Below are 12,428 nucleotides of genomic sequence, written 5' to 3'. Positions count from 1 at the left end.
TGAAATCCTATGGTTGAACTTTACCGGCACCGGCATAATTAACGGTTACGGCCATTATAAATCAGGCTTATGCGGGATCTACAATAGAAGTCGTAGTGATTGTAGAATCTTAAGTAGAAAATTAACCAATCACAATTAAATGTGAGAAGAATAATCGATTAGGATTGGTCAATTTTCTACGACTTAAGACTCTACGACCGCTACGACTTCTATTGTAGACTCCGCATTAAAAGATCATTTATACAGGTACTAATCTGTTAACTTATGCCGTAATTTATAAGAATTGATCAATCACAGTCGTAAGAAGGGGATAATCGACTGTGATTGATCAAATCGTAAACTGTAAGAAATTGGCCAATCACAGTTAAATATGACAAAAATAATCAACCACGATTGGTTAATTTCTTACGGCTTAGGCCGGAATCAGACTAGGCATTGAAAATTGAGGTTGAAGATTAAAGATTGAAATTTGACCAATAAGGACAAAGAAATTTTAACTCCTTCCGTTTCGATTGGTCAAATTTCAATCTTTCAACCTTCAATCTCAATCTCCAATGCCTAGTCTGATTCCGGCCTTACGGCTTGCGACCGTATTGTAAAACAGGCTTAAGGAAATAGACCCAATATTCCTATGTTTCCCAAATCGTTAAAATACATATTTTTTGCAATCTGAATAAAAATAATCTTGAATCGTGTTATCTTTTATATTAAAAAATAATTACGTAATTTTAATATTTATTAAAATTTATACATGATATAGAGATAATAAAAAAAATTCAGAAATGTAAACATATGTAGAAAAATATAATTAAAAATTAATTATACATAAAAATATATATTACAGAAAAATTATATCTATTAATTCAACATATTAAATATAATAATAGATATTGGATATAAAAGAAGAAAATATTATATATCGTAGAAAACATAAATAAAGAAAATATCACCATTTATTTAAAAGAACGTTTGTTTTTTTTATCCCAATTGATAGAATTTCAATAAAGATTTATTACTGATAAAGATTTTAATATTAAAAAATGATAAAGTAATTTTATAATAGCAACAAAATATATAATGAATTGAATAATCTTTATTCAAATAAAAAAATTTATTTAAAATTTGCGACTTGGCGCCAATTTGCAATCTAGCCTTTAGCCTAGGAACATTTTGACGTGTCATGTTGCCTCGAGAGCTCTTGCTGATTCTCGGCAGCTTTCACTCTTCGTTCAATCGTCGACAGATAGCATTAGTGATCGGTTTAGCGGTTTTAAAAAAGTAGAGGACAACAATACTCGCGGTCGAACGAACCCGTCGAACGCGATGAAAGTTGCCGAAATGGTGAAGTGGTGAAGTTACGACGAGGATGTGCGCGGATTTAGGTGAGTAACGTTATCGTGCTTCTCTTCAACTGATCGTGATTAGACGTAATCGAGGAAGAACTAGCTGCGAGTCGATATCGTGTATGATGTCATACTCGTATTCTTTCTTTTCCGCGAATCTCTTGTCCTCTTCCTCCCTATCAAAGGAAACACTGCTGAGAGGTCGCTTAACGTAATTACCTGTCCGGCAGTCGTCCTGACTTTATAACGAGATAGACGAAATCTCGAAAATGATCGTCCCTCCCGACCATTCGATGCACCTCGTTCTCAACGTTTTCCGTTCCGTCAGATTTCGTTGCGTCGTGGTATCGGCATGCGTATCATAACCTCTCTCTGTAAGTCGCGCGAGACGTGCAAAAGTTCCCCGAATCGCTTCCCGTTGCACGGATTGACAGACACGCGCGCTCGCGAGTGCTCGTTTGGTTCGTCATCGTGTCGAACATAACAGATGTATAACATGTATGCAGGTATATGCAACAACGTTTGATAGTCGTTCGCTCGACTTGACCGATTTTTGTTTTGGTCACCGAACGAGACCTGCTCTCGCGAATCTTTTGGAATCTAATCTCATTGTCGTTCTCGAAATTAAGGTAATTGGTTCCCTGGATTTTCTCACAATCCTCGGCATACGTGATAGTATAATGTCGCTGTTGATAGCACACGGAGGAAAGAGAAAAGGGAGAAACTGAAGAAGAATGTTTCGCAAAACAATATAAAAACAATGGCTCGGGTCTACAATGAGTCGATAGTCTTGGCTGCTGGCCAATTCCATCGATTCACTGATTTCGACCAATTCCGAGTATTCCGACTCACCGACTATTCTTCAGACTCACTTCCGACTCATCGACTATAAATTACCAGCTCATTGTAGTCCCGGACATAGATTTATATAAAAGATTTCTGCGATTGCGATTTAATTGCCGTGATTTAAAAAGCATATACATTGGATCGTATTGTTCGTTTTGTAAGAGTTGTTACGATGACATGGTCGTGCTAGGCTGCGAGATTCAGAATTGTATAAATGTATATTGACCAAAAATTTAGAGCATGGGCTGCGGCTACTCGTATCGAAATAGCGTATCAAATGTGGTCGACAAAAATGGAAGAGAGGAAGCGTGAAGACAGCCAATCTCCTTCTCTTTCTAACATATTGTGGTTGGTTGAATAGAAAGAGAGATAGAGAAACTGGCCGTTTTCGCTTCCTATTTCTCTCGTTTTTATCGATCAATTTTACACACGGATGGCGCAGTCTATATGCTCTGTGTCTTTGAAGGGCTGCGCACAATCAAAGGAATAGGAACGTAAAACAGAATTTCAATCCATCGGAAACTGTATATTTCACAGTATTCACGTGGTTTCTGATAGGTTGAGATTCTTATTCTCTGTTCCCCTCGTTCTCTATTCTTTTGATTATGCGATGAGATTTTATTAAAGACGGCCGATCCTGGGTAAATTTTCGTGACTATCCAATGAACACGAAATTACATGTAATGTATCTGTTGGCGAATTCGATTGGAAGAACTAGTGCGCACTGGTGCATATTAAAGCCGTTGTACACTAATTTAATTTAAGTATAAAAATGAAATGCAAATATTTCGAATTATGAAATACATATTTTACCTAATAGTACAATAAAATGTATTAAGTATTTCACGATTTAATCGATCTCTATGTTTATTTATAAACATATCTTTACGTTATTTCGTATACGACGGCTTTAATGTGTACCAGTGCGCACTGAGTGCGTCCAATCGAATTCGCTATTAGTTATAATTTCCCACTCAACAATATAACTGTAATATAATACGAGTGTTATGTTACAGTTATATTGTTGAGTGGGAAATTACAACTAACAGATACGTTACATGTAACTTGTGCAGTTCACTGAGTATCAATGGGATCCGGGGGATAATTGAAGAACAATGACATTATCGATAATTGATGTAAATTTGCGATTATATTAACATAAATATTTGGATAATACATTAAATTCTTGATTTTTTATTATATAAATGCTGCATAGATATGTATGCATATGGTACTTGTAATTCTATAATATCTTATATATTGTCGCAAAATTACAATTTTTTTTACAGTTATCATTTCTATTGATAATCAAACTCTTAACGATAACATTAAAATAAAAAATAATCGAGTATTATTGAATTTAAAATATACATATACGTGTCTATGAAATTAAAATATAATAAAATTAATAATATTATCAGTTTCTTATTCTTAATCACTTAAATTTTGACAGCTAACTTCCGTAAGACCGACTGTCTTTAATAGTATCTCTTTGGTGCTCTTTCGAAGCCGAAAGGCACGAAATAAATTAATGTCTATATATTTTATCAAGAATAAATGTATATTCTCGATAAAATTTGCACAAATTGAAAAATGAGATCTGTGAGAAATGCGAGCGCGATCATTGTACGATCAGAAGCAGTAAACTTCTTTCTCCTAATGTCTCCTAATGTTTTAGTTTAGTATACTAAATTATACTTGTTCGTTGTTTTATAATCGATCCGCATTTAACTTGTAACATGCGAACTGACAACGTGACAACATCTTTAACATGTACTTCAAGGCGGAATATTATGTAAGTCAACAAAATTTTAAATTTCAGCGCGATAACATTACTTATACAATTTTATATCACATAGTAAATCTGGCAATTTAATGAGGACTTAACCGCATTGAAACTTGGAAATCAAACATATATTAGCTTGACAAATTTATGGGAATTGACGAATCATCGCGAACTGAATTTGTTCATTTAACTTACGACATTAATTTACACACCGAAGAGGGATCGAAACGTATGCATATTGTGAATAGGAATATCATAATTCTGTCAATAAAGTGCATACACATTAAGAACCAGTGTTGGCTCATATTGGCATTTTTTTCATATTCGATTCTTAAATATTCGTATATATAAATGAGATCTTTTTTGAAGGACCGAAAGCTCTTTTGAAAGATAAATTTGATTACACATTTGATTAATACATTTGATGTATTTATTTATTATACAGATACATTTGATTCACGATTGAATTCCGGAATTCTATGCGTACATTATTTCGCAGCGTGATATCTACTCCAGATAGAGGTTTAAATCTGACACTTTGGAGTCTGACACACTGAAGCTGCTCCATACTTGTCATCATTTGTTATGAGATGCACCGTAATAATTTTGAAGTGAAAATTTTAGAATACCCAGAAGACACTAAATCTTAAACACTAATTAATTAAAAAACTATTTCCTATCTAAGGTTGTAAAACCTAAGGATGGTGCAATAAAAAAATGTAACATTATATTAAAGATATAATGTTTAAAATATTTTATTGTGAATCATCTCGAAGAAATTTCGAGAATATCAATAATTTAAAATTTTACAATAGTAGTTGCGATATGTACGTAATACATTCCTTATTGAATAACATATTGTTGTCACTACGTGGATCCAAAATTATATCACAGCCGCGATGTTGTATTATATAAGAATCATGTTATTGTGAGGCTTTTGCAAAACGAAGCTACTCGTTCATAGTAGTTCATAAGGATTAATGAATTTGAGAGAGAGGGAAGGGAATATCTCGTTCGGCCCTTCCTCTCGCCATTCTTTCACTTATCTTCCATGCGCGTCACCAAATTTGCACTCCAGTTTGTACCCTTTCTCTCCTCGTCCTTCGTCTACCCTACCATGATCTAACCTCTATTGATTGCTCTACCGCACTACTGCCCTACTTTCATGACTTTATCCCACTACCACTCATTTCCCTCTGGCCGCTATCCTCCCACCGACGCGACGCGGCGACGTCACGTATCACGGCCGTAGACGCGCGAGTGATGCGAGACGTATCGCTCTTTTTATGGAGAAAGGGTCGTAGGTGTGCAGTAGGTGCACCGTTGCTAGGTTTCCAACATGGCAGAGAGAGGGAGAGGGGGAGGGAGAGAGAGAGGGGGGAGGAGAGATCCTAATTTTGGAGGTGCGGCCCTTCGGGAGCTGAAATCTATTGCCGATATGTATTTAACATCGAATATGACTGTTGATTTTTCTGCTACATCAGTATGTCGAGAAGAGAGGGGGGAGGGAGAGAGAGAGAGAGAGAGAGAGAGAGAGAGAGACAGAGAGAGAGAGAGAGAAATATGTCCGGCGAAGTTGAATGCGCAGTAAAATCGTCAATTAAATGCGCAAAACATATTTTGACCTTTTATTTGACGTTGCATAACCCGTAGTAATAACCTGAAAACAATAATTACGGCAGGATCTCGAATGATATAACAGTGAGATAACAGTCCTTCTATATTTTCGAGTTGCACCGTAGAACTACGGAATGCATGTTGCTTCAAGAGTCAGGACATATTATCTTGTCATTCGCTTTTCTTCTAACGTATTTCATGAAAAGCGAAATTATATACACCTTTATTACCTCGTGAATCGTTGCACTCAGAGAAAAAAGTCGTATCAGTAACTATAAATTTATAGTGAAATAGCGCCTCAACTATATACATATTATTAAATTCTAATAAGAATACTAGATTAAGTGAACTAAGAAAATATAGTACATTAACCATATAAACAATTTATAAATGGTTAATATTACTATATTTTCTTAGTTTATTTAATTTACTTATTGTTGTTATTAAAGCTTTATAATACATAGTTACAAATTTGTGTATGCATTTCTTATTTATTTTTGTCTTCCAAGTTTGAAACCAACACTGCGCCTTTTATTGTAAGCGAGTGGTTTCCTTCTTAGGAGAAACTGAACTCCGCTACGTCCCTCTGGTGACAAAGCCGCGTACTACTCGTACTGAGCGACCCTTTAAAAATTTTTGTCTAAACTAGAAAAATGTAATTGTTATACCTATTTGCATGAAGTCCAAGTAACTACTCAATGTAGTTGAGTCACTACTTCACTACCAATTAATAGTGCATACAATTTGTTACCGTGACTATATTTTTATAATATTCAGCACTACTTTAGTTTCTATTACTTTGTAAAACTAGTTACAGGTGCTTCAATTGCAAAAGTTGCCAAATTTATAGTTGCTGGAACTATTTTTTTTTCTCTCAGTGTGGAGAAAAATTGTTTCCGTTGTTTTGAACGCGGAATGTGCGTGACGAAAAGAGCTCGTTCGGCGAGTTCGAGACGCGCTAAATTTTAGGAAGGGTGGACGCCATCCTTTCACACGTACTTAAAGAGAACGTGAAATCTTTTGGTCATAAATCGTCTAGTAACATTATGTGCCGGCTTTGCGTGCACGAGGATGAAGGCTGCATGTGGCGAAGGTTTATTTTTGTGAGATCTGTAGGCGATGCTTTTGCAGGGACGAGGCCTTTTTTCCCTTCCCAGTTGCCATCGCGTGCTGAATCCGGCGAGTAGTATTTATACGATCCTCCATCTTCTTCCTCTTTCACCTCCTACTCTCGTTTATTTCACGTTGAAATAGAAGTGCGTCATGTTAATGCACACGTATTTATTCTACTCGCTAATACTCTACGATCTTTTTTAGGTCGTGAATGGTTAACAAGAAAGCTTACGTTATTTTCGGTGCGAATTTTTAACAGAGGAGACGTAATTTGTTTGCTTTGTCAACTCCTCGACTCTTGCGAGTATACTCCTAAGGCACATCGGTTATCAAACAAATTATCACTGTGTGGCGTGACCGATGGCAGTGAGGTTTCCTTTTTAGCGATTAGCAATCGATAGTTTTAACGGTTCACTAAAACTGAACCGGTCCGCCGGGCGTTTTATTAGTATCAATGCTTCACTAGTCCGCGACCGCATATCTCGGGATTTCAGCGGCACTTTAATCCGTCAGATTATAAATTAATACTACGCAATCTCTCGTGCTTCGCCTCGACGTTTCGCAGATGCTAATAATCGCCACGGCGGAGTGGCGTAACTCAGCGTGAAGTCGAACGCGGCGCGAGTGATACGAGTGCATTATAGTCGTACGCTTTAGTGGTAACGAGTGCGTCTGGTCAGACGTTGTATCACTTCCACTGTTTATGCACGGTCCTCGGGGGAATCCCTTCCTCCAGAATATAACTGAGCGAGATTTTTCTCAGAGGAAATTCTACTGTATCGCCTGAAATATTCCTTCGCTTATCTTTCTGAGTGTATATACCTATAAACGTTTCAAAATTAAATCTGTTTCAGGGTGTATAAACAGTATTGATAGATTCCATAAAATTTGGTTTTTGTAAAAAATTATTTGTAAGAAATATTTTTGCATATTTTATATTTTCATACGAAACAGGGAAGATAATCACGTTTGCGATAACGTGGTCGAAAAGATTTGTTTACCGTGACGTATTTAACTACACGTAACAGTTATTATATTTGTAGTACGTTTTCTCGTCACAATTCTATGGAGCAACATATTTCAGGAAGCGTTGTTATATGCGAACATTATTTTAGTTCAGCATCATTACAGTATTTAACAATTTATGTATGATTACTCTTAATAAGTGTTATTTCATTGTTCGATTTCAAGAAATATAGTATTATACTTCGCGCTATATTAGGTTGATTGCGTTCAGCAAAGAAAGCAGCTTTGCAACTGTTGTAAAATTCTTGAATATGATTGGTTTATACATTTAGATCCAATGAGAAACTAAGGACAAGACTAATCATATTAAAGAATTTTACAACAGCAAAGCTGCTTTTTCTGCTGAACGCAGCCAATGGCTAGCAATGTTTGTATGTTTTTCTACCAGATAGAGTTTTTACAAAAAATACTTTAGATGCAGCGCTATAAACATACGATATGGAAATGACATTACATCAGTTATTCATAAAATTACTTTTCTTGTTGATTTCAAGCATAAGTTATTCTATCAATTATTTACTTGTATTGAATTTGTATTTATTATGATTAATTTTGCATATCTCATCTCTGCTGCCTTTGATTTTTTCATTTGTTTCTTATATTTCATTTTTTTCATTCAATTTTTGCTTATTTTGTTCTATTATCTTGTTTTACTATTTTGTTCTATTATTTTTATATTATTTTATTACTTTTGTTTTATTTTCGTTTATTTTTGTATTCTGCACATGATATCTACATCTATATTTTTACACATCGTTTTTCGTTCATAATTATAATTGTAAGGTATCTCTAACTCTTAAGGGAATGCCATAGAACGCGTAAATAACGATTTATCTATTTATCTATTACTATTTGTACAATATTTATGGTTTGCAACTAAAACAACTTCGTTTATGTCACAAGTTAATTTGTCTTCTATTTTGAACTCGCCAACTTTTATTATAGGTGACAAACACATTTCATGTAATAAAAAGTGAGAATCTAGTAAAGCGATATCATCGTATAGAAGGTCGTCTAATATAAAAAAAGAATAGATGCAAAACGAACTTATCCAAGATCCCAAAATAAGATGTCTCCATGCATTTAGAAAACATACAAAAATTATTTTTTCGATGTTATTTCACACTGAGAGAAAACGAAATAGTTCTAGCAACTATAAATTTAGCAACTTTTGCAATTGAAGTACCTGTAACTAGTTTTACAAAGTAATAGAAACTAAAGTAGTGCTGAATATTATAAAAATATAGTCACGGTAACAAATTGTATGCACTATTAATTGGTAGTGAAATAGTGACTCAACTACATTGAGTAGTTACTTGGACTTCATGCAAATAGATATAACAATTACATTTTTCTAGTTTAGACAAAAATTTTTAAAGTGTCGCTCAGTACGAGTAGTACGCGGCTTTGTCACCAAAGGGACGGAGTTCAGTTTCTCCTAAGAAGGAAACCACTCAGCTTACAGTAAAAGGCGCAGCGTTGGTTTCAAACTTGGAAGACAAAAATAAATAAGAAATGCATACACAAATTTGTAACTATATTGTATTATAAAGCTTTAATAAGAACAATAAGTAAATTAAGTGAATTAAGAGAATATAGTAATATTAACCATTTGTAATTGATTATATAATTAATGTTATATTTTCTTAGTTCACTTAATCTAGTATTCTTATTAGAATTTAATAATATATATATAGTTGAGGCGCTATTTCACTACAAATTTATAGTTACTGATACGACTTTTTTCTCTGAGTGCAGTTCCTTGATGTTCGATACTCGTGTTATTTTGCAATGCAGAACTTATTACCAGCATCGTTGCGGGCTCGTTCGTAGGACCGGTTCCCATAAAGAAAAATACATAAGAAAATGTAGAAATAAAACAATCCCCGAACAATCCATGAAAAGATTATATTTTCTTTTCAGCAAATAACGGCCGTCTATTGCCTCGCCATCCGCCGTTCACGAATTACATCGATAATCTGCGAGCGTGGCCGATTGTCTTTATTTTCTCAAGGTCGTCATGACGGAGCGAGGTAAAATGACTCACACGCGGGATTAGTTGAATCGCAGCCAGATCGATTCGCAGCGCGCGCACGTGGCCGTGTCAGAAGGCGAATTACAGGATTTCGGCAGTCGAAAGAAGATACAGATTTTTCAAGCGCACGATACAACCTCTTCTTCACTTTCTTATTTTCCATGAATCGGTACGGCGTGTCATACTCGCACGTGTGACACGTGGGAGTATAGCGACGTCACGTGTGAACCATATTCATATCAATACACACACAAAACACACAAAAGGCAAGATATCTCCTGATAATCGTCCTTCAAGGGATCCCTCGATCGAAGGTACTGGGCCGAGGTGAAGGTCAAGTTCGTCAGTCGGTGGTCTGCTATATCTGATGATTTGCCCCTCATCATGTCTCACGGAATATCTCACTTTGCCGTGGATGAGAAGGGAAATTTAAATCATTGCGCGTTTCAATATCCCCACCTTTTCGCGGGAATTCCATCGCGTGGCGTATGTAATTTATCACAGACTGTCGAGGATAGGCAGGCGGAGTCACGATCTGTGCGGGGGAGGAAGAGAAGTGATTTTGTAACACGTATTTTACGTGTCGTGTGCGTCTTTAATGAACAGAGTGACCCCCAAAAACACATTTTTTAGCCTATTTTGTGACCCTCGAATTTCGAATTGAACTGCATGCCAAACTATGCTTTATTATGAAACATTAATTTCAAAAAAACTTAAATTGATCATGGAAGTAATTTTGCATGGTGGGATTAGAGAGGTGACCCATTTCAGCGGACGCGCAGTGGGTTGAAAGTAGTGGGGATTTATCAGCCAATCAAGTTTTGAACTCATTTGAAGAAATTTACATGACTCGTTCACGCTGCAAATGAGCTCAATTTCTGATTAGTCGAGATCTCAGATCACGGGACCTCCGCCATTATGTGCAGTGGGTCACCAGGTCTTAATTACTTTGTTAAATATATTAAATATTAAAACGTTATATTCAAGCGCATCATGGCTTAGTTAATTTTTATTGTACACAACTTTTATTAAACATAGTTTTGTTAACTGAGTGATCCTACCGTTGTCCGCTTTACATCATTGAGACAATATGAGGTATATATGTTATTTAATTTACATTCTCTCTAATCTTATTTATAAAACATGTACATCGTTTATTTAATTCATAACGCAACGTTAATTTATTATTTATTCAGATGGTAGAATTGCGATTTTGATCTCGTCAATATTTTTAAATATGGACTGGTTTTTAAGAATATAACAAAATTCTCACTGGACATTATATTTTGACTGATTTTCTGATTATGTATGTAAGATGTTTTATTTTTGTACATTGAAAATGACCCGATCGGTGTCGAAACGTTTGATTTTTGTATATATATACGTTTATTAAAGATCTTATATTGTAGTTGGCTCGTTTGCCCTTGTTTTATTTATTGATTTATTCTATTTGAGCCATATTAACATTTAATTATATTAAATATTACTTTTTCAATATCTACCTGCTCGTTTTTGGTCGTTACATCAATTTATAGGATTGTTTGCTGTGCTAACAATCGAACATTATTACGCTTAATGTTTACTGTATTTTATACCTACACTATAAGATGTACCGATAAAAAACAAACGTCACGTTGCTCCTGTGAAATCAGTTTTTATACGTCATTAATGCAAAGATTCAGCAATGTGGAAATCGCACAGTGTATATACTATAGATTGAACAGTATACGATCGCGCGCGTATTGGTCATTAACAATGTTAATTTTTATTGCCCGAGTGGAAAATCGGATTACTTCTATAGAGCGGAGTTTGGATATGATTATGTTGAATTTCATCTATGGCCGCCACATGATCGTCATTGTATAATGCGTAGATATATAAGACATAAGGAACAAATCAGAAGATTCTACAAAAGACAGAGAGAGAGAGAGAGAGGGGGGGGGGGGGGGGGGGGGGAGAGCGAGAGAGAGAGGCGACTTGCGGCCGGTATTGATCTGCACGCGCTGTGGCCCGTGCGCGACAGAAACCATATACCTTTTCACGCGCCTGCTTCCAATTTCGGTGTATTCTTCCCGAGCAGCCGGCCGCGAAGTGATGTTTTACGTCAACCGATCGCTTTCTCGATCATTTGCGATGTGGCGGCCATAGATGAAATTCAACAATCATATCCAAACTCCGCTCTATAGGAGTAATCCGATTTTCTACTCGGACAATAAAAATTAACGTTGTTGATGCCCAACACGCGCGTGATCGTATACTGTTAAATCTGTAGTGTCAAATTTAACTTAACGTGAGTCGCCACTACTCCTACTCAATCATATCGTTATTTTATACTAAAACAATGGCTATATAGTGTCAAATTTAACTATCGTTTTAGTAAAAAATAATATATTTAGTAGGATCAGTGGCGACTCACGTTAGGTTAAATTTGATACTGTAGATTTAACAGTGTAGTCCTACCCTACACTGTTAAATCTATAGTGTCAAATTTAACCTAACGTGAGTCGCCACTGCTCCTACTCAATCATATCGTTATTTTATACTAAAACAACGATTATATTTGACACTATACAATGTCAATTTAATACTATATAGTGTCAAAATGACGCAATATAGTGTCAAATTTAACTATTGTTTTGGTAAAAAATAATGATATATTTAA

General features: G+C 35.4%; 1 protein-coding gene across 1 annotated transcript in view; it reads left to right on the top strand.

The window, feature by feature from the left end:
- Positions 1–1,349: 1,349 nt before the first annotated feature.
- Positions 1,350–12,428, top strand: part of LOC108727827 (R3H domain-containing protein 1) — a 46,928-nt gene continuing 35,849 nt past the window's right edge. Inside the window, exon 1 of the mRNA XM_018456102.1 lies at positions 1,350–1,382. The gene's annotated coding sequence lies outside the window, so the exon portion shown is untranslated. The remainder of the gene's footprint in view (positions 1,383–12,428) is intronic.

This window comes from Mycetomoellerius zeteki, unplaced genomic scaffold (assembly GCF_001594055.1).
Source record: "Mycetomoellerius zeteki isolate Tzet28-1 unplaced genomic scaffold, Tzet1.0 scaffold113, whole genome shotgun sequence".
Classification (NCBI taxonomy): domain Eukaryota; kingdom Metazoa; phylum Arthropoda; class Insecta; order Hymenoptera; family Formicidae; genus Mycetomoellerius; species Mycetomoellerius zeteki.
The sequence above is the reverse complement of the archived record's forward strand: the minus strand, read 5'-3'. Positions and strand labels throughout refer to the sequence as shown.